Here is a 26,168-nt window from a genome sequence, read left to right as displayed (position 1 = left end):
CTCTCCTTCCAGCATCATCCTGAGAGGCTTCACAGACCCTAAGGACCGTCCATCCCATAACCTATTGAGTTTTGCTTTATTTTCTATCAATAACCTATCGCCACGGCCATAAACTCAACCATCCTTCTAATCCTTCTAAGACTGCTCTTCTACCTCGCCCTGTCTCCACTTCAACTTGCTCTTTATTCCCCTTGATGTGCAGTCATTCAGCTCCTTCCTCCAAATGATAATCCCAGGTCTACCCCTTCAATTCTGCAAGAACATCACTTCCCCCCTTTTTTTTGAGAGGGAGTTTCCCTCTGGTTGCCCAGGCTAGAGTGCAATGGCGCAATCTCGGCTCACCACAACCTGCACCTCCCGGGTTCAGCCGATTCTCTTGCCTCAGCTTCCCGAGTAGCTGGAATCACAGGTATGTGCCACCATGCTCGGCTAATTTTGTGTTTTTAGTAGAGACGGGGTTTATCCATGTTGGTCAGGCTGGTCTGGAACTCCCAACCTCAGGTGATCTGCCCGCCTCGGCCTGCCAAAGTGCTGGGATTACAGGCGTGAGCCACCACATCTGGCCATCGCTCCCTTTTTCTTCAGATCCCTGAGGCTCCACCTCTAGTCTTGTGACTCACAGTCCTGGATAAAATCAGGTCCTGGATAAAAAGTGTTTCCTCTCACTCTGCTCCAATGTCTCTGGTTCAAAATTTGTGTGTGTGATTCAAAGCAGTATATAACTACCACGAGACAGAAGGGAAAACTTTGGTTTAAGAGCCTAGAGACCTGAGCTCTGGCCTCGATTCTGTGAGGCAGAAACCAGCTGCACAACCTCAGTCAAGTCATTCGACTCCCGAGGCTCCAGCATCCTAATTATAAAGGAAGGTGCTCACTAGTCCACACATTTCTTTGGATCTGCGTACCATTGAAGTATAAGTACAGTACGAAAGTCCAGCTGCCTCACAACAGTGACTAGAAACTGCAATATATTAAATAGACTCTCAGCACCAGAAGTAAATCAAACTGAGTATGAATGTGGGGGAAGCTTGAGGACTTGAGATGGAGGGACAGGGAGAGTCAGACACCTGAAACATTCTTGCCTTTCCAATCTGTGCTAGCTTTAGAGAGTACGGGAATTGCAAAGGAGGGAAGAGAGAAGGAGGAGTAGAGGAGAAAGGGTGTAGGAGCATTCTCATGCAGATTAGAAACCCTTACAACATTTCAACTGCTTGCTGCAGGGTACAGAAAGAAACACAGGCTTCACTGATTGTGCTCATAAGCGATGAGTCCGCAGAACAGGGTACAGCTTGAGGAAAAATAAACTCCATGTAATATTCCAAAATATTTTAAAGTACTTGCACGTGAACTTGACATCATTTTTGCTTTTAAAATTTGATATTATAGTCAGTTGAGAGATATTAAAATATACTAGCAAGATTTGTTTAGAGCTATCACGTAGGTAAAATTTCAAAAATAAGTGAAGAGTTCTAACTACATAAATTGAGGTACTCAATAGGAAAGCCTTGAATCCACAGCAACCCATTTCTAAGCCTATAGAACCATAGCCAAAGACACCATAGTGTATGAATATTCTCCATATGCAGAGAATCCTATTTTTGTTTGGGAATTTAGGTCTTATAATATGTGTGAGGTAAAGAGGAATTCTTTCATATTTGCTTCATAACATGAAATTTACTGGTCAGGTTTATGAGCTTTAATAATTATTACTTGTAAGGTGCTTTGAGACCCACTAATAATAGATTCTGTAGAAATGCAAATAAAAGCTCCTATAATTTGAATCAGGCATGCTTTTGCTTGCTGTGTGAGTTTATGGTATTACTATTAATCAGTATTTGCATAACACTTTAATATACTCAGGCTTTATAATCCTCTAATTGGTTATTATGCTATCAGCTTTTATGCAGCATCATTCTCTATGCTTGTCTATAATTTTCTTACATAGGAGTGGGGCAGTGTCGGAATTCCCACAATGAGAACAAATCTCACTTTACTAAAACATATACATGATGAATAAAATTTGCCCTTTAGGTCCAAGTAGCCACTGTTTGGTCTATCAGAAAAGCAGCCTGTTAATTTCTAATGTTTATTTTTGTGCTCTTGAAAGCACTTGGATTGAAATGAAAGGAGGTGGATGTCATTTTATGATGAACTCTATGAAGCTTTGAAAGCTGATTTTCTGCCACATCACCAAGCCTCCCCCAGGGACACCCTGCTTCTGGTGAGGTGTCATAATGCTCTCTTCTGATATATGAGAAAAATGCTTCTGTGATTTGAATATCTGCATACTGTCCCAGTAACACATCATCCACCAGGTAGCGTTTATAAAGAAGCACTTGCAGCTTCTTTAGGTAATTAATCTAATAACTAGTTCAAACTATGTATGATATAGCTAACAATATCATATGTTCTGGGGGGGAACCTAAAGTTATTTGGCAAGTGTATCTGGATTTTAGATTAAACCTATCTAAATCCAAATAAATTAGTACCCAATGTAGGGATCCTAAGACTGAGAGCAAAGTCTGGTGTTGAGGCAGGGGACAGTCTGGCTTGGTGGCTCATGCTTGTAAGCCAGCACTTTGGGAAGCTGAGCAGGAGCATTGGGAGTTTGAGGTTGTGATGAGCTATGATTGCACCACTGTACTCCAGCCTGGGAAACAGAGCAAGACCCTATCTCTAATTAAAAAAAAAAAATAGTCTGATGTTGGAGCAAAATACCACTGTGGTTAGGAAGATGGACTCTGGAGTCAGACAGGTTCAAATCCCATCTCTACTACTTGCCAGCTGTGAGATCTCATATGAGTTACTTCTTTCTGCTCACATGTTAAATGAAGAAAACAAGAGTAGCAGCCTCATAAGGTTATTCTAATGATTCCAGGAACAAATTCTGTAAAGTGCTCAGCATGATAGCTGGCACATAGAAAATGTTCTATAATTGATCATAATTAAAATGGTGATGAGGGTGTCCCTTAGGCAAGCACCAGGATAAAGTCCTCAAACTGAACTAAGAGATTAAGGAGAAGAAAAAAGCAGGTTGCTTACTGTGACTTGCACTAGGGCCATCCTGCCCTGCTGTATACAGAAGGGCTCCAAACAAATACAACCTACATTTTCACAAAGGTTTGGCATAGAAGACCCTCCGTGCATTCCTGAATTAAAACTAACTACATAAAACAACAACATTCATGAACTGAAGCAAAAAGCATAAGTTAGGGGCTGTGTTTCATTGAGCTCTCTCTGACCTCAATTTTCTCACCTGCAAAATGAGGATAATAAGATGCCCATATCACAGGGTTTCACGAGGAGCAAACAAAATATTCTGTATATTGAAAACTGTCTAGGACAGTGCCTGACACATATTAGTTGATCAATCAATGTTGACTACTATTTAATATTCCACAATGAAAACATTCAAACAAATGATCAGCCCACAGGCGCTACACAAAATAACCTCAGCTGAAACGACATTGTTCATCACAGTTTTCAGATTCTTGAGCACTGAATTCCTTTCATATCCCTGCCACCAAATTTAGTATCACATTCTCTTTCCTAAATTGTTTATAAAACACAGTGCCAGGTCTTATACTGAAAGGAGATTACTCAATAATGGAAGGACTAAAAGCAATGGAAGGGATTCTTCCACATTTTGATATACCAGTATTTTTGGCACAAGCACATATCTCTAATCCTACTTGTTTATTTCAGCTTGAGCTAGGCATTGCATTAGTACAATTCACTTGACCCTAAGCTGCTCATAACACCCTTCAAGGTAATCATCACTGACACTGAAAGAAGCCACTTGACATAGTTTGGATCTTTTGTCCCCTGCAAATCTCATGTTGAAATGTAATCCCTAATGTCGGAGGTGGGGCCTGGTGGGAGGTGTTTGGGTCATGGGGGCAGATCCCTCACTAATGGCTTAGTGCCATCCACTTGGGGAGAGGTGAGTTCTTGTTCCCTTAGTTCACTTGAGAGCTGTTGTTTGAAGGGAGCCTGGCACCTTCTCCTCTCTCTTGCTCAGCTCTTGCCATGTGATGCACCTGCTCCCCCTTTGCCTTCCGCTATGATTGTAAGCTTCCTGAGGCCCTCACCAGAAGCAGATGTCAGCACTACGCTTCCTGTACAGGATGTAGAACCAAGAACCATGAGCCGATTAAACCTCTGGTTTTTTTTGTTTTTTGTTTTTTGTTTTTTGTTTTTGGGATAGTCTCAATCTGTCACCCAGGCTTGGAGTGCAGTGGTGCAATCACAGCTCACTGCAGCTTTGACCTCCCAGGCTTAAGCAATCCTCCCATCTCAGCCTTCTGAGTAGTTGGGACCATAGGAGCATGCTGCCACACCTGGCTAATTTTTTTTTTTTTTTTCAGACAGAGTTTCACTCCTATCCCCCAGGCTGGAGTGCAGTGGCGCCATCTCAGCTCACTGTAACCTCCACCTCCCGGGTTCTAGTGATTCTCCTGCCTCAGCCTCCCAAGTAGCTGAGATTACAGGCATGCGACACCACACCTGGCTAATTTTGTATTTTTAGTAGAGACAGGGTTTCACCATGTTAGTCGGGGGTCTTGAACTCCTGACCTCAAGTGATCCACCCGCCTCGGCCTCCCAAAGTGCTGGGATTGCAGGTGTGAATCACTGCACCCAGCCAATTGTTTTTGTATTTTTTGTAGAGACAGGGTTTCACCATGTTGCCCAGGCTGGTTTCAAATCCCTGGACTCAAATGACCTACCCGCCTTGACTCCCATAGTGCTGGGATTACAGGTATGAGCCATCACACCCACCCTACACTTTTTTTCCTTCATAAATTACCCAGCCTCAGATATTTCTTTATAGCAATGGAAGCAAACTAACACACCTCTTTGACTACTCTGTCCATATAACTTAGCTTCAGTTCACCTTTGCAAAATTAAGAAAAATATCTGCTGGCCCCTTTGAAGCCATTAACTCTATGCAGGCTCAAAAACTCAGCATTCATTTGACTCCTCCTCCATTCCCAGATCCAATCATCAGATTTTGCCACTTTTATTTCCAGAAATTTCTTGAGCCCATTTCCTTTTCCCCATCCACCACACGTTCAATCAAGCCTCTACTGTTATAGAAGTCTCTTGGGCTGGGCGCAGTAGCTCACGCAATCCCAGCATTTTGGGAGGCTGAGGTGGATGGATCACTTGAGGTCAGGAGTTCAAGACCAGCCCGACCAACATGGTGAAACCCTGTCTCTACCAAAAATACAAAAATTAGCCGGGCATGGTGGTGCACGCCTGTAATCCCAGCTACTTGGGAGGCTGAGGCAGGAGAATTGCTTGAGCCTGGGAGGAGGAAGTTGCAGCAAGCAGGGATCGTGCCACTGCACCCTAGGTGACAGAGCGAGACTCCATCTCAAAAAAAAAAAAAAAGTCTCTGAATCTACCCTATTTCAGCATCACAGCGGAGACAGAGGAGAAAAACAAAAACAGCAACTCTCAGCTCTTAAACAGGAACAAAAAAGTGAAAACCGGAGTGGGAGGGGGAGTACCACAGCTGTTCCTGGAGGATTATGGGGAATGAGCCAAAGCTAGGTGTGTGTGGCAGAGGCCGGTTTTGAGAAGTGGCCGGAGTCCAGGGCTGATGGGGCAGAACAGGAAAGGCTAAATCAAAGCTGGCCACCTTGGTCCCACTCAAAGATAGCATGAGTTACACAAAGGTCCAGATGTTACAATGGGGAACTGTATTTCAGAACCAAATCTTGGCACTGATGCTACTAAGACACTCTTTTGAAAGTCAGAAGGGGCACACCTCATTAGTCATAGAGGCACAACCTTCTGAGTTGTCCTGGACTGGCAGCTTTCATTTAACATGCTGCTGCAAGATCATATCACTATCTTTGTAAAAAAAAAATCTTCAGTGTTTCCCTATTGCCTAGGGTAGTAGCCCCTCGTCGTAGTACCAAAGGCCTGGGATCTCGCCTCAACTGTCTTTATTTTCCACTTCTTTCACTCAACTTAAGCCTTCTTGCCCCGTGTATACCTGTGCTTCCTCTCTTCCTTTCTCCCCCTAAGTCCCCTGCTAGCCACTTTCAGACCCTTCAAGCCCACATGACAGTCCCAACCTGAGTAGAAGCCTCTTTGGATCTCCCCAGCTGGAAGCAATCACAGCTTCTTTGGCATTCTCCCAAAACTGTGTACCACTTCTACTACAGCTGTTCAAATATAGCTTCTCTCTCCTCCAAGGGTATATTGTGTTTATATACTCAGCAATTATTTGTTGAATGAATGAAAGAATGGCTGCGTAAATATTCAAGAACAAGTTACAATGCATTCTATCAATAAAACCCATGCCAATGCCCCAGGAAAGGAGAAAAGTACAGTTTTCAGCTTGAATATTAATTACCAAAAATATACACTCTTGGCCAGACATGGTGGCTCATGCCTGTAATCCCAGCACTTGGGGAGACCAAGCTGGGAGGATCACTTGAGTGCAGGAGTTTGAAACTAGCCTGGACAACATAGCAAGACCCTGACTCTACAAAAAAATAAAAATAAAAATTAGCCAGGTGTGGTGATACACACCTGTAGTTGCAGTTACTCGGCAGTGGTGGGGATGGGGTGAGGGTGAAGCAGAGGATTGTTTGAGCCCAGGAATTCGAGGCTGTAGTGAGCTATGATCACACCACTGCACTCTATCCTGGGTGACAGAACAAGAACCCTGTCTCAAAATAAATAAATAAATATATATATACACACACACACACACACACACACATATACGCACACACACATTTGAAATTCAATTCATATCTGTTTATAAAAAAATCAGATTCTTGGCTGGGTGCGGCGGCTCACACCTGTAATCCTAGCACTTTGGGAGGCCGAGGCAGGCGGATCACTCGAGGTCAGAAGTTCTAGACTAGCCTGACCAACATGGAGAAACCCCATCCCTACTAAAAATACAAAATTAGTCAGACGTGGTAGCGCATGCATGTAATCCCAGCTACTCGGGAGGCTGAGGACGGAGAATCGCTTGAATCAGGGAGGTGGAGGTTGCAGTGAGTTGAGATTGTGCCATTGCACTCTAGCCTGGGCAGCAAGAGTGAAAGTCCATCTCAAAAAAGAAAATAATAACAATAATAATATTAATAAATCAGACTCTTACAAGTTAATTCCTTTCGAGCTTTTAAATGAGTTTTGTCCACGAAATTATTTGTGGGAAATAATTTACAAACAAAATCCTTTCTTGGCTTGTCTGTTTTCCTTAACCAGTCTGAAACTACAGCAAATATAAGGCTCTGGGTAAAACTTTTATGAAGTCCAAACAGCCTGACAAATTCATATATTTTCTCATTCTAGAAGGTTCTTTTAAAACCAGTTCCCAGTCCTGAAGCAGATCAACTCAAATCTACTGTTTACCAGTAGTCTTTCTTGGAAGATACCATTTATGGCAGATTATGCCTCGTTCCCCCAACATTCTCAGTGTCATCACAACGATGATACATTCTACAATCTTCTCTGAAATATGCAGCTTCCTATTTCAATTACTTTTAGAAAAGCACAAACATGTACTCATTAAGTGTAAAAAGATATAAAAATCCAAACACTGTTTTTAGTACATTTTCTGCTAATCTTTTTTCACTTCTTTTTAAAAACAGTTGAGACTGTTATGTTTTATATTCACATTTTAGCTTTGGTTTTTCCTATAACATTGCCAGAAAAATCATGATTTAGGCCGGGTGCGGTGGCTCACTCCTGTAATCCCAGCACTTTGGGAGGCTGAGGCGGGCGGATCACCTGAGGTCAGGAGTTAGAGACCGGCCTCAACATGGAGAAACCCTGTCTCTACTAAAAATACAAAATTAGCCAGGCGTGGTGGTGCATGCCTGCAATCCCAGCTACTCAGGAGGCTGAGGCAGGAGAATTGCTTGAACCTGGGAGGTGGAGGCTGCGGTGAGCTGAGATCACGCCATTGCACTCCAGCCTGGGCAACAAGAGTGAAACTCTGTCTCAAAAAAAAAAAAGAAAAATCATAATTTTCAGATATTACATTTTTATTGTCACTATGAAGGAGAAACATACAGAAACAAATAAAAATAAGTTTGTTTTAACCAGGTGGTTATTTCCTGGTAACTGAGGAAAATCTACATATGAGAAGATTATTCAGGTCACTGGCACAGTTTCTTAAAAACTGTTGAGGTTTCAGGTGAAGATTAATTGTGAGAAACAAGACAAATGGTTCTAAAAAATAAAATAGATTTAATATTTATAAAATAAATTACAATATCCACTATTGTTTATTTTCACCAGAGTTTCTCAAATGATAACAGTTTAAAAGTCCTGATGAATTATAGCATCAGCTACGGTCTTAGGTTGCTAAGCACCATCACTTCACACCTTAGGATGGAGAAACTGGAAATCCCAATTCACAATACAGGGGTGTAAAAATCTAATTACACAGAATAATGCCCAAGGATTCTCTTTTTCTTCTGGTAAATGCCTTAGAGAATGGGGATAAATTGGATTCTCCATAATTGAACTGAAGGGGGTGCATGTGTGTTTTTAAAGCACATTTATTATTGGTGCCTGAGAGTCAGGATTTTGAACAGTCTCTCCTAGGAAAATGTAAAATGATTCACGGGGAGCCTTGATTCTGCAGCCTACCCTGTAGAAATCCCACCTTGAGTTAACAATAAAAGACACAAAAACCAACTTAAGTTCTCTGTGATTTACTTTGGATATTAATCCGCAAAAAGAAAGAAACAAACACTTATGCTCCCAAGAGCTTATATGAAATATACCAAAGCCAAGTCAGGACCCTCCTAGGGCTCAGCCGGCAACTGGATGGAAAGGAGGCATGCTTAAGAACAAACAATAAAGCATCGTTTCCTGCTTTCCAGCACTTACCCTCATAGAGGTCCCAAATTCTGTGAGCAAAACCTGCAGTGAACTGTGAGAGACCCTAAGTTCTTCCCAAGTCCTGTTCTAAAAGCAAGCCCAGTATCTCTAATATGGCCACAGAAAGCTTAGCCCATCAAAGGCATTCAATGAATCTTCATATACTTACAGATGCTACATAAGAGAGTATACACCAGCTCCAGTGGGTAAGCAGAGGCAAAAACAATGTTTTCTGCAAATGACTACGGAAATAAATTAAGGTCACATCAGCACTATGCATTTACTAGAACAATACCTTCACAGGTTAATATAAGTAAGAGAAATGGGAGAAGATGGACAGAGAGGAAAACCACACTACCATTTCATGTTACAATTCCCAGTACCTTATTCCACAGAAAAATTAAAATCCCACTGTGGTCAATTTTTCCAGGGGACACCTTTCTAGAACTCTGAGACCTTAAGTCTGGTTTCCTCTTTTTTAGGGGAGGAAACCAATTGTATTGTTAGAAAAATATATATGCCCACATCTTGCTTCAGCTGTAAATAGATGAAAGCTGACTTTAAATTTCCTTCCATTCCACTTGGAAGAAGTGCTTGGAAATTTTCAAGATTATTTTGTCATTACCTCACAGCACGCCTCCAATTTTCTCATGACACATCTGATGAGAATAAATCTTGTTTATTTTGCCACTTTTCTAAGCTGTCTAATGTCCCCCAAGGAAGCTACAGATCGACTGTCTTTTTCTTTACAAAAATGAGAAGGAAGAGTGTGAAAAAGAAAATTAATTTGATACAGCTGCTTTTTCAGAGAGCATCACAGGAACGATGAATTTATGAAGAAGAACAATGTTTTTGCCCATTAGACAACGTTTCTTCATTTTAAGGAAAACATACAACTGAAATTCAGAAACTGAAATAATGAGATTCCCTTTGCTCTTTTTGTGACTAATCATAGTCATTAAATTTTTTCTACACACATTTTATCAGAGGTTCTCAGATTATTCCAAAATCCTGAAAATATTCTTGCTTAGATTGCAACCATGCAAATGAACACAACATGCACATTAAAAGAAATCAGGCCAGACATAAAATAAGCCAGGCAACGAGCCTGGGAATTTCAGTGATTTCCCCTTCCAACACATCAGGTTCTGTGGTGTCTCCTCTAGGTTTCTCTCTTATTTTCCTATGTTTTTTCCTTTTTCTTATTTCATTTCATTTTTCTTCTCTCCACACAGACATATATTTGTTTGAAACGCTTGCTTTATATTTTACATTTTTTCTTTCTCAAGAATCTATGCCATTAATGTGGAAAAAAAATGCTTTTCTAGATAACTGTGTTTGGGGCCCAGATATGCTTGCATTTTGTGAGTCTGGGGATATGTGTAACAGTAACGAGTGAACTTGGCTAGAAAATGGAAGGTGGTATTGCTAGGCTTGGGAGGGTCCAGGAAAAAGTCTATAAACCATTCAACATTTCTGTAGCCAGCTAACATTTTCTGAAACTATTCACAAGGTTGATAGAATACTCATCAATGAAAATCACTTTAGCATGTTCTAACTTATCCTCACAAGATTTTGTGAAATGCCAAAATGGTTTTGACCCACTGTCCGTATGATTTGGTCAAGCACTATGTCTCTGGATATAGTTTTTCTGAGAAAAACTCAAACATCTCCAACAATAAAATCTGACCTAGAACAGTTGGAAATATAGCTCATCACAAAGTCAAATTTTATGTGTTTGGCAATCTAATGATTGCCAGTCACTGGACCAGTTAATCACTAAATTTAACATGCTTAAGTAATGTATGTTAGTGAAAAATTACCCCAAAGCTATGGTACATGATGCTCTTAAAAATAGAGGCAAAAAACTCCACCTGAAAATCCAATAGTATTGACTATGTAGATAGTACGTTCTTTAAAGTCACTGCTTTTTCCTATGGAAATTGCTCTTCCATAAAGTGAGTTCACCTAGCACTTAATAAATGTGCTGGAATCTCATGACATCAGCTCTGCCTGGAGTCTAGGCCTCACAGGTGAAATTCACTTACTTCTAACCAGTCATTATACGCACCAAGGAGATGAAGTATGAAGTAGAACTGTCAATAACCGAGACTCCATTCCACTACAGTCCACAATCCACCTAAGAAAGCAACTTGAGTTCATCCGGATGGTAGCAGGTAGCATAGACATACCAATGCCAATCACATTCCAACACCCATGCACTGATGAAAAGATCAAAGATTACAGACCTCTAGAGCTGGATGGGATCACAGTGGTCCTTTCCAATGTTCCCCTATTTTCAGATGAAGAAATTAATTGATCCAAGGTCACAAAACTAGTAATAGAACATTTACGAAAAAAAACTTTGTTAAAGATTAGTGACAATTTTTAAAGAGTTTTCTTCTCTGTTAGTACTACACTAATTTTTATGGAGGAATTCAAGCACTTTTTAAAATTAAATTAATAAAGGAACATAAGTACTCTTTGTTCAGAAGCCTTGTGAAATGATCTTAAATTTGGGTAAAAAGATGTTTTGATGATTAATTTTATGTCAGTTTGAGCCACGGGATGCCTAGACATTATTCTGAGCGTGTTAGTGAGGGTGTTTCAGGATGAGATTAACTTTTGAATGGGTGGACTGAGTAAAGCCGATTGGGCAATGTGGGTGGCCCTCATCCAATCAGTTGAAGGCCTGAATAGAACAAAAAGCCTGAGTAAGAAGAAATTTTCTCCCGCCTGAATCCCTTGAGTTTGGACATTGGTCTTTTCCAGCCTTTGGACATGGACTGGAGCATGGGTTCTTCCTGGGTCTCCAACCTGCTAGCTTTCAGACTAGAACTGCATCATCAGCTTTCCTGGGCCTCCAGCTTACCAGCTGCAGACCTTGGACTTGTCAGCCTCCATAATTGTGTGGGCCAATTCTTTATAATAAATATATATAATACATACATACACACACATACACACACACACACACACCATTAGTTATGTTTCTCTGGAGAACCCAAATAAAGATGTAATCAATTAAAATACATTATTGAGTCTCAATACAATTATCAATTTATTTCACTTAATATACATTAAACTCCTGCATCAATAACAAGTTAAAAGCAATGTAAATATCTAGTGCTTCTATGTAATAAGTTCTAAAGTTTGCCAGTAGAATCAGCATGCCAAAGTGTTTCACAATACGTACTGAAATACATGGAATCTGTATTTAAAACATTTCATTAAGTGATCTAAGAAAGACAGTAAAAGCATTTGGCTCAGCTTCATCCCAGTTGGCAGAGGTTGTCAGCAAAAAGGCATAGACCCAGCAGAGCTCTGGGCACCAGGGAAACCAGCTGACCTTATGTGAGTACTCACCCCGCCTTAATCTCATTCAGGTGTTCCAATTAAGTTGCATCACTGTCTCAATTAAAGCTGCAGTCTTTGCTGGCTAATACCATAAGGCTCCCTGGGAAAATGCACTAATTAGGTAGACTTTCTTATCTACTGATTAAGAATCTGTTTTGCACAAAATCAAGGTTAAAAGGTACTGCTATGAACCAGTCCCATCATCTGCATGGTATTTAAAAAGTCTTTAACAAAGCTTCTCTGGTCTGTGCTCTGTATCCAACTTTATATGGGCCAAGAGATGAAATACACTGAGTTATAGACCACTATAACAAGAGTTTGGTGTACGTGCATGTTTTCTTTAATCATGAAACATTTCAGACAGAACAATAAAGTGAATAATATATATACCTACTACCCAGCTAAATAAAATGGTAATATTATGCCACATTTGCCTCAAAAAGTTTTAAACAAAATACTACAGCTACATTTGCAATCCCCTCCACCCTGCCCCACATCACCAGGCACCACTATGCTAAAACTGGTGTTTACTCCTGTCAATCATTTTAGACTCTTACAACATATGTATGTATCCATATAATATTATTATCCGTGTGTTCAAGCTTAACTCCACCTATCATTCTGTAGCTTTTTTTCACTCACATTATGATATATATCTCATATATATGTAAATATATATACACACATGTACATGGCATATTTAATTCTAGTTGACTTATTTTAACTGTTATTTATAATTCTAACATATACTACAATTTGTTTCCTTGTTGATGGACCTCTCACGTATTTCCTATCTTTTTGCTCTTACAATCAGTGCTGATGTGAACATTGGTGCATGAATCTCCTGGTGCATATATACAAGTTTCTCTACAGTGTGTGTTAAGAATATTAGGGCAAAGTGTGAGTATCTTCATGTGCACTTCATATAGCCAAACTGCCCTCCAAAGTGGCTGCACAATTCACATCCCACTAGGAGGGTATAAGAGTTACCTCCTCCCACATCCTCAGGAATTCTCGGTACTGTCCCACTTCCACATTTTTGCCTGTTTCAACAGGTGAAAAATGGTGCCTTCATTTGCACTTACTAGTGAGGGTAAGCAACCTTTCATATATTTACTGGCCATTGAGATTTCTTATTCTGTGACTCCATATCCTCTCCCCGTATATCTTCTTCTTACTGACACATAGGAATTGTTTATAAATTTAGGGTGAATTATGTCAAGTCCTATGGAAAAACAATGCTGGCATTTTTATCAGAATAACAATAAATTTATGATTTTTATGAGATTGACAGCTTTTTCATAGAGTCTCAGACTACGGCTAGCTGTATAGCATTTACGTGCAAACTATGGAAAGGTGCCACGTCTTCAGGGCAGATGCAGCCAGCCCCACATGAATGGAGAATGCAACATGGGCTGGATTTTAGCTCTGCTTGCCCATTGGCTTCAGGCCTACTGAATCACAAATTCTGGAGGTACAATCCAGCAATCTGTGTTTTAGCAAGCCCTCCAAGTGATTATGATCCACACTGAAGTTTAGAACCACTGGATTAATCAGTCCCCTATCAATAGATACTTGGGCAGTTTCCTTTGTCTAGTATACACAATACTCCAATGAATTGTTTCATATATGCCTTTCACACAGTGCAGGTACATATATGTATACACACACACACACATATATACACATACATATATGAAAAATTTGCAGACATGAAAATGCTAAGTCAAAGAGGAAATGCATTTGTAATTTTAATAAAAATGGACACATTGACCTCCATATGAATTACACCGTTTTGCACTGCCACCTTTATCATAGGAGATTGTCATTTACACACAGGTTCATCAGCATGTTCTCAAACTTTTGTGTGTTTGCCAGTGAGAGGTGCATCATTTATATAGGTGTAGAAAGCTAGTAAGAGCCCAAGACATACCAGCCCACATACCTGAGCTCATGCACTCTATTAAAACTATTATGGGTTAACAGAATAGGAAGAATTATTCCCAGCATACAGTTGGAATATTTATTGTACAGTCTCATAAAAGACAAGCTGTAAATGGCAGTTACATACACTTGATATTGTACTTATAGTTCTGTATTATAATTCAGGTGTATTATTTCTTTTATGTACATTGCAGATTTTTATAGGTGAAAACCAAACCAACATTCAATAATATTGGTTCTGCAAGATACAAGTACTCCAGCATCCAAACCACTGACTTAAATCTGAAACATTGCGAGTACCTGAAGGACTGCCTAGATGTAAGAGCAAATGTTATTTCCACATTGCGAAAAGGAAACATTTTAAAAGTAGATGCTCTCTTGAACCAGGTGAACTTCCTGTTGATAGGATGTAGGTAAGAGGTGAATTGCTGCCATGGATGAAAATCTGGCTTATTGTGCAGTCAGATTAATGGCTGTCATCTGTCTGCATTCCCCCAAATATGGTACCATTAGTGGTTTATACTAAGCCATTCTCAAAGGGCCCATTCTGTTTCAGTCCTACCACCCAAAAAGGAAGACATCTAGGCTTTCAGAAACATCTGAAGAGAGCTGCTTCAATCTCAGCATAGAGGAAACTTTCAATCCTTTCCCTCAAGCTAACTCAGTCTCCACTGAGCAAAGCTGGACTTAAGAGTGGCACAAAATTCTACTTCAGAAAGGTGCATGTCTAAATCCTCATTAAGTTGGTTCCACTATGTATTAATTAGATGACTTTGGGCAAGTCACTTTGTCTCTAGAACACATTTTGCAGATGTGGAAGCCATCTGCTCGTCTGCTTTCCTTAAGGGAATATAACGGGATTCCTTCAGAGTACACGAAGCTCTCCAAATAAAAGATAAACATTCCAAGAAAGGTTATTACTCACAGAAGCAGAAACATCACATGCTAACAAATGTGGTGTCTACTAGAAGTGTTGTCTAATAGAAATTTTGGGGATGACAGAGATGTTCTATATCTGTTCAGTACAACAGTCACTGGTAACATAGGGCTACTGAACACTTGAAATGTGGCTAGTGTGACTGAAAAACGTAATACTTATTTTTCTTTTCTCTCTAGTTTTTAAAATAAATTTTATTATGTATAATTGAGGATTACAACATGATGTTATGAGATACATATGGGTAGCAAAATGGTTACTGTAGTGAAGAAGATTAACATATTTCTCATCTCACATACTTTTACAAAATTAATGGTTTAGTTAACTTTCTTTTTTTTTTTCTTTTCTTTTTTTTTTTTTTTTTGTTTTTTTTTTTTGTTTTGTTGTGTTTTGAGATGGAATCACACTCCGTCACCCAGGCTGGAGTGCAGTGGCACAATCTTAGCTCACTGCAACATCCACCTCCCAGGTTCACGCCATTCTCCTGCCTCAGCCTCCCGAGTAGTTGGGACTATAGGTGCCCGCCACCATGCCCAACTAATTTTTTGTATTTTTAGTAGAGATGGGGTTTCACCATGTTAGCCAGGATGGTCTCAATCTCCTGACCTCGTGATCCGCTTGCCTCGGCCTCCCCAAGTGCTGGGATTACAGGCATGAGCCACCACGCCCAGCCTGTTAACTTTCATTTTAATAGCCACATATGGCTAATGGTTATCATATTGAGCAGTATGTTTCCAGAAAACCTTTCATGTCTTCATCTTAAAATAGGGGTAAAAATACCAATCTCAGTGTTTCCTTTGTCTTAGTGGTCATAAGATTCTCCTGAGTTGCCTGATAAAAAGTAGAAAATTCCATTCCCTGCCTCAGACCTACTGACTCAGAATCCACATGAGGGAAGCCAGAGAAACTGTGTTTTCAATATGTTCCTCCAGGAGATGCTTATGGTGAGGCCAGTTTGTTATATTCAATAGCATTGTAGTGAAGAATAAATCTGACATTTGTAAGCATTAGCAGGATGCCTGGATCTGTACAATCACAGAGGGAGAAGGCTCTTGTTCTGGAGAAGTTAGTTGCGCCAACATACGTGCTCACTAATATCAAAGTGCCCACTTCAAAGCTCTCTAAAGAATAGTAAGATGCTGTAGTACTTCTGGGGTGATGGGGGAGATTGTATTCCAGAATGCTGAGGGCACTCGATCAGTTTTCCTTTGTTTTGTTGTGATGGAGAGGAATAGAATAATATATAAGGTATGGCTCTGATGATGGGTATCTTGAACGATGGATGGCCTTGGTTCTATTTGATATGGTAAGAGGTTTTTAAAATCTAGTGAAGGAACTTAGAATGGAGGTAAGAGAGAACAACTAATGTGTAACCACACATAAATGTAATTTGAATAACAGATATAGAAGGGAGAGAGAAAGAGACCGACAGAGAGACACAGGTTGAAAGAAACCTGCATAGCAAAGGCTTCCTTAATGTCAGGTTGTTGACTTTATGAAATAGAGAAAATAATGACCTCAATAGGATTAAAGAATGGCTTGTTGGCAAAAGGCCTGGATTCTAGTCCATTCCTGAAAACGGTGTTGTTTCAAGGAGCATATTATATAACCGCCACAGAGAATTTTGAAATTTCAATATAGTTTCAGAAATCCATGAACATTCCCATTTTGCAGATGTGGAAACCATCTGCTTATCTACTCTCCTTTATGGAATACAATGGGATTCTTCCAGATCACTTGAAGCTCTCCAAATAAAACATACGAGCATTATAAGAAAGAATATTACTTGCAGAAGCAGAAAGATAATATGCAAATAAATGTGTCTATTATGATTTCTGTGAGCTCTTCACATCATTGAAGCTGATCTGCATAGTATAAATAGATACTATTGCTTTGTAAGAGATATCGATGTAGGGAAACGAAAAAATGGTAATGAGGGGAAGAAGAAAGTTGCAACAGGTAAATACATTATTTACATGTAATGCTAAAAGAAGCTTAGGTTGGAAACTTCACTTGAGCTTACATTTTAAATTTTCATTTTATTTAATTGTAATAGGTACATGATAATATTAGGCTAACTGTAAATATTTAATTTTTATTTTACTACTACAGTAGATGGGGAGTAAATTAGCTATGAGCAAAAAAATTCAATTCATTAACTTCCCTTTATTCCCCTTGAATAATTATGTGTGTCTCTGTGTGTTTGTGTGTGCGTGTGTGTCTCCAAATAAACTGTATACAACTTGGCCAAAGTTTTAAAATGAGGGGTTTTTTTTTAAGTAAAATTTTCAGTTTCCAGGATAAAGACTGAAAAGTGTTTGTTCCATTTAATATAACAAAATAAAAATATTTTATATTTATAATATGACAAAAATAAATATTTTCATTATTAAAGGAATGACTTATGAATTGATAAACTAGATATGTATGAAAATACTATGCCTGGTCCATAACATTATTTCCTTTTTCTTTTCTCTTTTAAACCTGCTTATTCTACTATTCATCTCTTTCAGCCTTCCAAGCTCTTGCCCCTCCCGATTTCCCTAGCCCCTATAACCCCTCCAAGTTTTACTTCCTTCACTAGTTATCTTTGATCTCCAGGACTCATAGTTGATTCACTAACACCAGTCAAGAATATCTTTGATTTTCTTATCCCTAAGAAAATCTTTCTTCAAAATTTGCCCAGCCAATATCTAGCCACGGATCAACCCACCTGCCCATTTTCCTGGCTGCTTATGGCAGGCTTCCCAGCAGTACAGAAAACACTGCAAAGCTGTGCGCTTGGCTCCACTGCAGACAAATGAGCCCCAGCCTGGGCTGGACCCACTGCTATTCAGCAAACTTTTTCTTATCCCCATGACTATCTCTTCCACTGTTTTTTTTTTTTTTTTTTTTGAGATGGAGTCTCCCTCTGTCCCCCAGGCTAGAGTGCAGCTGCGCGATCTCAGCCTACGGCAAGCTCCGCCTCCCGGGTTCCATTCTGTCTCAGCCTCCCAAGTAGCTGGGATTACAGGCACCTGCCACCATGCCTGGCTAATTTTTTTGTATTTTTAGTGGAGACGGGGTTTCACCATGTTAGCCAGGATGGTCTCGATCTTCTGACCTCGTGATCCGCCCGCCCGGCCTCCCAAAGTGCTGGGATTAAAAGCGTGAACCACTGCACGCGGCCTGTCTCTTCCACTTTTCAAAGCAGCTCTCACATCTTCAAACGTACCCTTAAACTCCCTTCTCCACCACTGCTCCCTTTACTCAGACTTCCTCTTTTAAGAAAATGGAGGTATAATAAGTTTTATTTCTTTTCTATCCACCTCTAAGTTCATCTCATCATCTACTATAGTTTCCTCCTTCTGCCTACCTCAAAAGGAAGACCTCCCCAATATTTTTCTTCCAAACTCTCACTACAACAATTATCTCCGTTTTCTCGGATTGCCATTGTCTTCCTCACCACTAGTTTTCACCGGCAGATGCATTCAAGTCTGGGAAAAGAAAATTACTCATCTACCTCTCAGGCAACTGCCCTCTTTTTTACCCTTCACCATCAAACCTCTTGAAACAATATCCTGAATCCATTGTTCTCAGATTCATCACCTCTATCCACTTCTTAATCAGTCACTCTCTCCCTTAAAAACGCAATCCCACTGAATTGCCTGTACAACCCAATGACTCCTACATGTGTGTTTGCTGTCCCAACCTCTCCTGGATCCCTGCCATATATTTCCAAATGTCTCCTGCTGAATAACTCCTTGTGAAAGTCCTCACAGGCACTTCGAACTTGCTCCCCTGTCTCAGTTAACAGATTCACCATCACCGGGGTGCCTGCCATAGAAACCTCAGAATCTTCCTTTTGGATCTCCTCCTTTAGGTGCCACAGTCAGCAAACCCTGCCCTTTGGGCCTTGGGGATCTCTCTCAAAAGCAACCTTGCCACCAATGACTGGTTCAGGCCCTTGTCTCTTACAAATATAATGACTGCAATGAGATCCTAACTTTGCCTCTAACTGCTCCCCTTTCAAACCTACTCTTCACATCACGGCAAAGGTAACATTGGAAAACACATGACTGATCAGGTCCTTTCCCCGATAAAAGCCACCTTGGGTTCTTCCAGGCTCTTCTCAAGTTGGTCCCAACCCACCTGTCCAGCTTCTCCTCTATCCACAGAGCCTCTTATATGCTGGCTATGGCACATTCCCCACAGTGGTTAAGCATAGCACATCATACCTGCCTGTACCGTTCACCCTTCCTGGAACCTATAGATCCAGATAAATTCCTATTCATCTGCAAAGTCAAATTGCAAGTCTACCTTGAAGCTTCTCCTGAATGCTCCTTATCTAATGCCTTGGTCAGAATTAATTCCCTTTTCTATGTTTATGGAGTCCTTTACCCGAACCCCCATTTTTCCAATGTCTACACCATAATGTAATATAGTGGTTTATTTACATGCCCTCTCTCTCCAGTATAGCAGCGTATTGAAAGTGCATTGCTCATCTTTGTTCCTGAGAGCCTAGAGTGGTCAGTAGCAGGCACAGAATTGATATTAGCTGTATAGTGAGTGCATTTTCCCTGTCCACCCTCCCAACATCCTCCACCATCAGAATAAAGGGAATGCAAATGGAAAATTAATTTGCCACACAAATGGAACATTTACACCAACATTTAAACTTTAAAAAAAAAAACCTCTAAAATTCTTTAGAAAACTCCATTTCAAAACTATTCTTTTTCTTACATACTGTGAGTTTATTATTCCTTCATTAGAGAACCAGAAAGATTACAAATAAATATTAAGTTGTCAGAAAGACTCATCCTAAAGTAATATGTTTAGCTATGCAGTGATTTAGTGTGAGACACATTGAAAACAAACAAAAAAAGACCAGTAAGTTCAGCATTTAAATAGCTGGTACAAACTGGTCTGTCCTGACCTATAGGTGAATCGAGGTGACCTGCTTGAGGCAGCAGCCTTGGATTCCAGGGAAAGAGTTCCCAAAGGTAGCACTGGAGTGTTTGATTCCTTTTCTACAAATCCCACGTGAAGCTTACTGTTCTGTTGGAAGCAAGGCATCAAAACTACATGTTTACAAAGAAAGTTTTGAGGTGAATATTTAGATTAAGACCATGTTTATGGGGCACAAAATACTTGGTTGGCTTAATCCGATTCAGTGCAAAGGGGACAATAACCACGTTTAAACAGTCTGAATATCAGAAGTTATTTACTTCCTGGAAAACCAAAACACACTCAAATCTGCTTTGGAAATAATTTTAAAAGAGAGACCATTAAGAAGAAAAGAAATGAGCTGCTTTGTCATCTGTTTTGCTGTTTCTCCTGAAGGGTTTCCATGGTACTTTGGACTTGTCTCTATTAGGGTAATGGTAACAGGTGAGGACTAAAACGCAGCTGCATATTAACTCCCAAGGGGGAAATTCTGTAAACATCCTAGGTAATGAGTATAATATATATGTAAATATACAATGCCTTCTATGAGTCATTGGCTCTTTAATAATCTCCAGATAACAAAAAAAAATTGTTTTTAATCACAGGCACTCAAAAGTACCTTCAAGCAAAAGAAATTTCTTTTTGTGGGGGGCTGGGGGAGGGGAAGGTGTTGGGGATGAAAAGTCTTGTCTCAATTCTTTACCCAGGGATAGAAAGAAAAAATTTATAGTTGTTGTAATTTTAAATAAATAAGACCTGTCACCAAAGTCAGGGAAATGAATGGACAGGAAATGCAGCAAACTTTAAAGAGGAAGTGGGTTCGAGCCTTCAACTGGAGGACATTGAGGAGGAGGAAACCTACAAGATGTGTAAAAATGGAAAATCAAGGCTCTCATCTTAAGAAAGAAACTCAGAGCCCATGACTAAATTATCAGAAAGATATGAAATACAACCAATTAACATTTTATGGCTATTTGAAGACACCATAAGACATAATAATTGACACATAATGATTGTACAGATTTATAGGATACAGAGTGTGATATTTTGATACTTGCAATGTGTAATGATCAAATCAGGGTAATTAGCATAATCATCGCCTCAAACATTTATCATTTCTTTGTGTTGGGAACATCAAAAAAATCCTCTCTTCTAGCTATTTCAAAATAAATAACAAATTATTGTTAACTATACTCACTCTACAGTGGTATAGAACACCAGAATTTATTCTTTCTAGTTATAATTTTACATCCTTTAACCAACCTCTCCATATTCCCACCACCCTTCCCAGCTTCTAACCACCATTAGTAACCACTACTCTACTCTCCACTTCTATGAGATGAACTTTTTTAGCTTCCACATGAGTAAGAACGTGCAATATTTATTAGATATCTTAATTATTATTAAATTTAGTAGTTTATCAACTACTTTAAAATTATAAAAGTCGAAGCAAACAATAATTTTCTCCCACCAAAAAGAAATGCATTTTCTGATCTAATTATGTATAATAAAATATAAGAGAGTGGTAACCTCAGGGAAGTAAGGCATTCTATATTTTAAAATGAATGCAACTATTAAAAATATATTTGTAGGCAGGCGTGGTGGCTCACGCCTGTAATCCCAGCACTTTGGGAGGTCAAGGCAGGTGGATCACCTGAGGTCAGGAGTTCGAGACCAGCCTGACCAGCATGGTGAAACCCCGTCTCTACTAAAAATACAAAATTAGCCGGGTGTGGTGGCGGGCACCTGTAGTCCCAGCTACTCAGGAGGCTGAGGTAGGAGAATCGCTTGAATTCAGGAGGCAGAGGTTGCAGTGAGCCAATATTGCACCACTGCACTCCAGCCTGGGCGACAGAGCAAGGCTCTATCTCAAAAAATAAATAAACAAATAAAATAAAATAAATTAGCCTGGCATGGTGGCACATGCCTGTAATCCCAACTACTTGGGAGGCTGAGGCAGGAGAATCACTTGAACCTGGGAGGCGGAGGTTGCAGTGAGCTGAGATTGCGCCATTGCACTCCAGCCTGGGCAACAAGGGTGAAACTCTGTCTCAAAAAAAAAATTTGCAAAACATATCTAACACATAAAAAGGCATCATAAGGTAAGCAAAAACAACAAAAAAGTGAATACAGACTTTTATAGAGAGAGCGATCACATAAAAGTAAAAGAAAGAACCAGCTGAGCAGAGAAGACTGGAAGAAAAGATACCAAAATGATAAGTGATTATCGTTGAGTAATAGGCCCATAGATAAAAATTTTTCCTTCTGTCTTTACAAAGGGCTGTGCTTTCAAGACATATTTCATTTTTGAGTGGATAAGAAAGAAATTTTCTCCAAAGAAACAGTACAAAGTAATAGCCTGCTTAGAAAGCATACAATATTTGCCCAACTAAAACTAGTACATATCATTAAGTTAGTGTGTAAAAATCAAGGCAAATGGGTGGCCATCAGCTGCCAAAGCACAGCATTATCAACTCAATTTCAAGAGGAGTAGTCAATCAATAGCAATCTCCAAATTAGCATCAATTCTGCCATTATTTTCAGGAACATTCAAATGGTTATAATAAGGCAATTTAGCTAAACTATGATTCTGTGCTTTGGTTATTTTCAGCATGTAGGCTCAATTTTAAAGAAGCAATAATTGTACAATAACACCAATAATATCAATTGGGGCTTATCTGTTTCTCTATAAAAGCAAATGCTTTTTGTCTTATAACACACAAGTCCTTTGAAATACAAATGTTAATTATATGCACATAATTGAGAGTAGAAGGAATTACTCTTCCCACAACTATACCCTCACCAATTACCTGTCACATCTCCTTCATTTTTTTTTAATTTTTAATTTTTGTGGGTCCATAGTAGGTATACATATTTATGGGATACATGACATATTTTGATAAGGCATATAATGTGTAATAATCACATCAGTATAAATGGGGCAGCCATCACATCAAGCATTTATCCTTTGTGTTACAAACAATCCAATTATACTTTTAGTTATTATTAAATGTACAATAAATTATTGTTGACTCTAGTCACCCTGTTATACTATCAAATACTAGATCTTATTCATTCTATCTAACTACATGTTTTTACCTATTAACCAACCCCCTTCACCTCACCCACTACTCTTTCCAGCCTCTGGTAACTACTGTTCTACTCCCGATCTCCACGAGCTCAATTGTTTTAATTTTTAGCTCCCACAAACAAGTGAGAACATGCAAAGTTCTCACTTTGGGCACCTTTTCATGTAGCTGTCTGCCATTTGTTTGTCTTCTTTTGAGAAATATCTATTCAGATCTTTTGTCCCTTTTGTTTGTTTTTTTTGTTGTTGTTGTTGTTTGTTTGTTTTGTTGTTTTGAGACAGAGTCTCACTCTTTCACCCAGGCTGAAGTGCAATGGTGCAGTCTTGGCTCACTGCAACATCTGCCTCCTAGGTTCAAGTGATTCTCCTGCCTCAGTCTCATGAGTAGCTGGGATTACAGGCGCCTGCCACCACACCCAGCTGATTTTTGTATTTTTAGTAGAGACGGCATTTCACCATGTGGGTCTGGCTGGTCTCGAACTCCTGACTTCAGGTGATCCACCTGTTTCGGTCTCCCAAAGTGCTGGGATTACAGGTGTGAGTTAAATCAGATTATTAGATTGTTTCTTATAGAGTTGTTTAAGCTTCTTATACATTCTGGTTATTAGCCCCTGTCAGATGGATAGTTTGCAAATATTTTCTCCCATTCTGTCAGTTATCTCTTCACTTTGTTGATTGTTTCATTTGCTGTGCAGAAGCCTTTTAACTTGATGGAATCCCATTTGTCCATTTTTGCTTTGGTTGCCCATGCGTATGGGACATTACTCAAGAAACCTTTGCTCAGTCCAATGTCCTAGAGAGTTTCCCTAATGTTTTATTTTAGTAGTTTCATATTTTGACATCTTAGATTTAAGTCTTTAATCTATTTTGATTTGGTTTTTGTATATGGCAAGAGATGGGGGTCTAGTTTCATTCTTCTGCATATGGACCTCCAGTTTTCCTAGCACCATTTACTGAAGAGACTGTCCCTTCTCCAAAGTATGCTGTTGGTACCTTTGTGGGATATAAGTGCACTGTAGATATATGGATTTATTTCTGGGTTCTCTATTCTGTTCCATTGGTGTTCCACGTGTTTGGTTTTATGCCAATACCATGCTGTTTTGGTTACTATAACTCTGTACTACAATTTGAAGTCAGGTAATCTGATTCCTCCAGTTTTGTTCTTTTTGCTCATGATAACTTTGGCTCTCCTGGGTCTTTTGTGGTTCCATATACATTTTAGGATTGTCTTTTCTATTTCTGTGAACAATGTCATTGGTATTTTGATAAGGATTGCATTGGTAGATTGTTTTGGGTTGGATGGTATGGACATTTTAACAATATTGATAATTCCAACCCATGAACATGGAATATCTTTCCTTTTTGGGTGTGCCATCTGCAATTTCTTTCATCAATGTTTTATAGTTATCATTGTAGAGATCTTTCACTTCTTTGGTTAATTTCTAGGTGTTTAATTTTATTAGCATCTACTGTAAGTGGGATTACTTTCTTGATTTCATTTTCAGATTGTTCACTGCTGGCATATAGAAATGCTACTGATTTTTGTATATTGATTTTGTATCCTGCAACTTTACTGAATTTGTTTATCAGTTCTAATAGTTTTTTTTTTTTTGGTAGAGTCTTCATATTTTTCCAAAGATAAGATCATATCATCTGCAAACAAGAATAATTTGATGTCTTCCTGTCCAATTTAGATGCCTTTTATTTCTTTCTCTTGTCTGGTTGCTCTAGCTGGGATGTTCAGTACTATGTTGAATAACAGTGATGAAGCGGGTGTCCCTGTTGTGTTTCAGATCTTAGAGGAAAGGATTTCGGTGTTTCCCCATTCAGTATGATACTAGCTGTGGACCTGTCATATATGGCTTTTATTGTGTTGAGGTATGTCTCTTCTATACGCAGTTTTTGGGGCTTTTATCACAAAGGGATGTTGAATTTTATCAAATGCTTTTCAGTATCAATTGAAATGATCATATGGTTTTTGTCCTTAATTCTGTTGATATGATGTATCACACTGATTGATTTGCATATATAGAATCATCCTTGCATCTCTGGGATAAATCCCACTTCATCATGATAAATGATCTTTTTAATGTTTTGTTGAATTCCATTTACTAGTATTTTGTTGAGGATTTTTGCATCAATATCCATCAACAATATTGGCCTGTAGTTTTCTTTTTTTGATGTGTCTTTGTCTGGTTTTAGTATCAGGTAATACTGGCCTCATGGAATGAATTTGGAAGTATTTGCTTCTCTTCTGTTTTTCAGAATAGTCTGGGTAGGATTGGCATTAGTTCTTTAAATGTTTGGTAAAATCCAGCAGTGAAGCTATCAGGCCCTGGGCTTTTCTTTGCTATATATTTATTACAGCTTTGATCTCATTACTTGTTATCAGTCTGTTCAAGTTTTGAATTTCTTCATGGTTCAATATTGGTAGGTTGTAGGTATCCAGGAATTATCCATTTCTTCTAGGTTTTCAAATTTATTGATAGTCACCCATAGTAGCCGCTAATGATCCTTTGGATTTCTGCAGCATTGGTTGTAATGTTTCAGTTTTCAGGTCTAATTTTATTTGTGTCTTCTCTTTTTTCCTTAGTCTGACTAAAGGTTTGTCAATTTTACTCATCTTTTCAAAAACCCAACTTTTTGTTTCATTGATCTTTTGTGTTGTTTTTTCATTTCCATTTCACTTATTTCTGCTCTAATCTTTATTATTAATTTGCTTCTGTTATTGGCTGCTTATTATAATATCTGGGTGCTCTAGTGTTGGGTGCATGTATATTTACAATTGTTACAACCTCTTACTGAATTGACCCCTTTATCACTCTAAAATGACTCTTTGTCTCTTTTTATAGTTTTTATTTTGAAATCTATTTTATCTAAGTATAGTTACTCCTGCTCTTTTTTGGTTTTCATTTGTATGGAACATCTTTTTCCATCCCTTTATTTTCAGTCTATGTGAGTCATTATAGGTGAAGTGTATTTCCTATAGGCAACTAATCATTGAGTCTTGTGTTTTATCCATTCAGCCATTCTATGTATTTTGATTGGAGAGTT

The 26,168-nt window shown here is 39.1% G+C and overlaps 1 protein-coding gene across 2 annotated transcripts in view; it reads right to left on the bottom strand.

Moving 5' to 3' along the window:
- NIBAN1 (niban apoptosis regulator 1) overlaps positions 1–26,168 on the bottom strand; it is a 175,802-nt gene that overhangs the window by 104,543 nt on the left and 45,091 nt on the right. The window lies entirely within an intron of this gene.

The sequence above is a fragment of the Chlorocebus sabaeus genome, chromosome 25 (genome assembly GCF_047675955.1).
Source record: "Chlorocebus sabaeus isolate Y175 chromosome 25, mChlSab1.0.hap1, whole genome shotgun sequence".
NCBI classification, from domain to species: Eukaryota; Metazoa; Chordata; class Mammalia; order Primates; family Cercopithecidae; genus Chlorocebus; species Chlorocebus sabaeus.
Note: the sequence above shows the minus strand (reverse complement) of the source record. Positions and strands in the feature narration are given on the sequence as shown.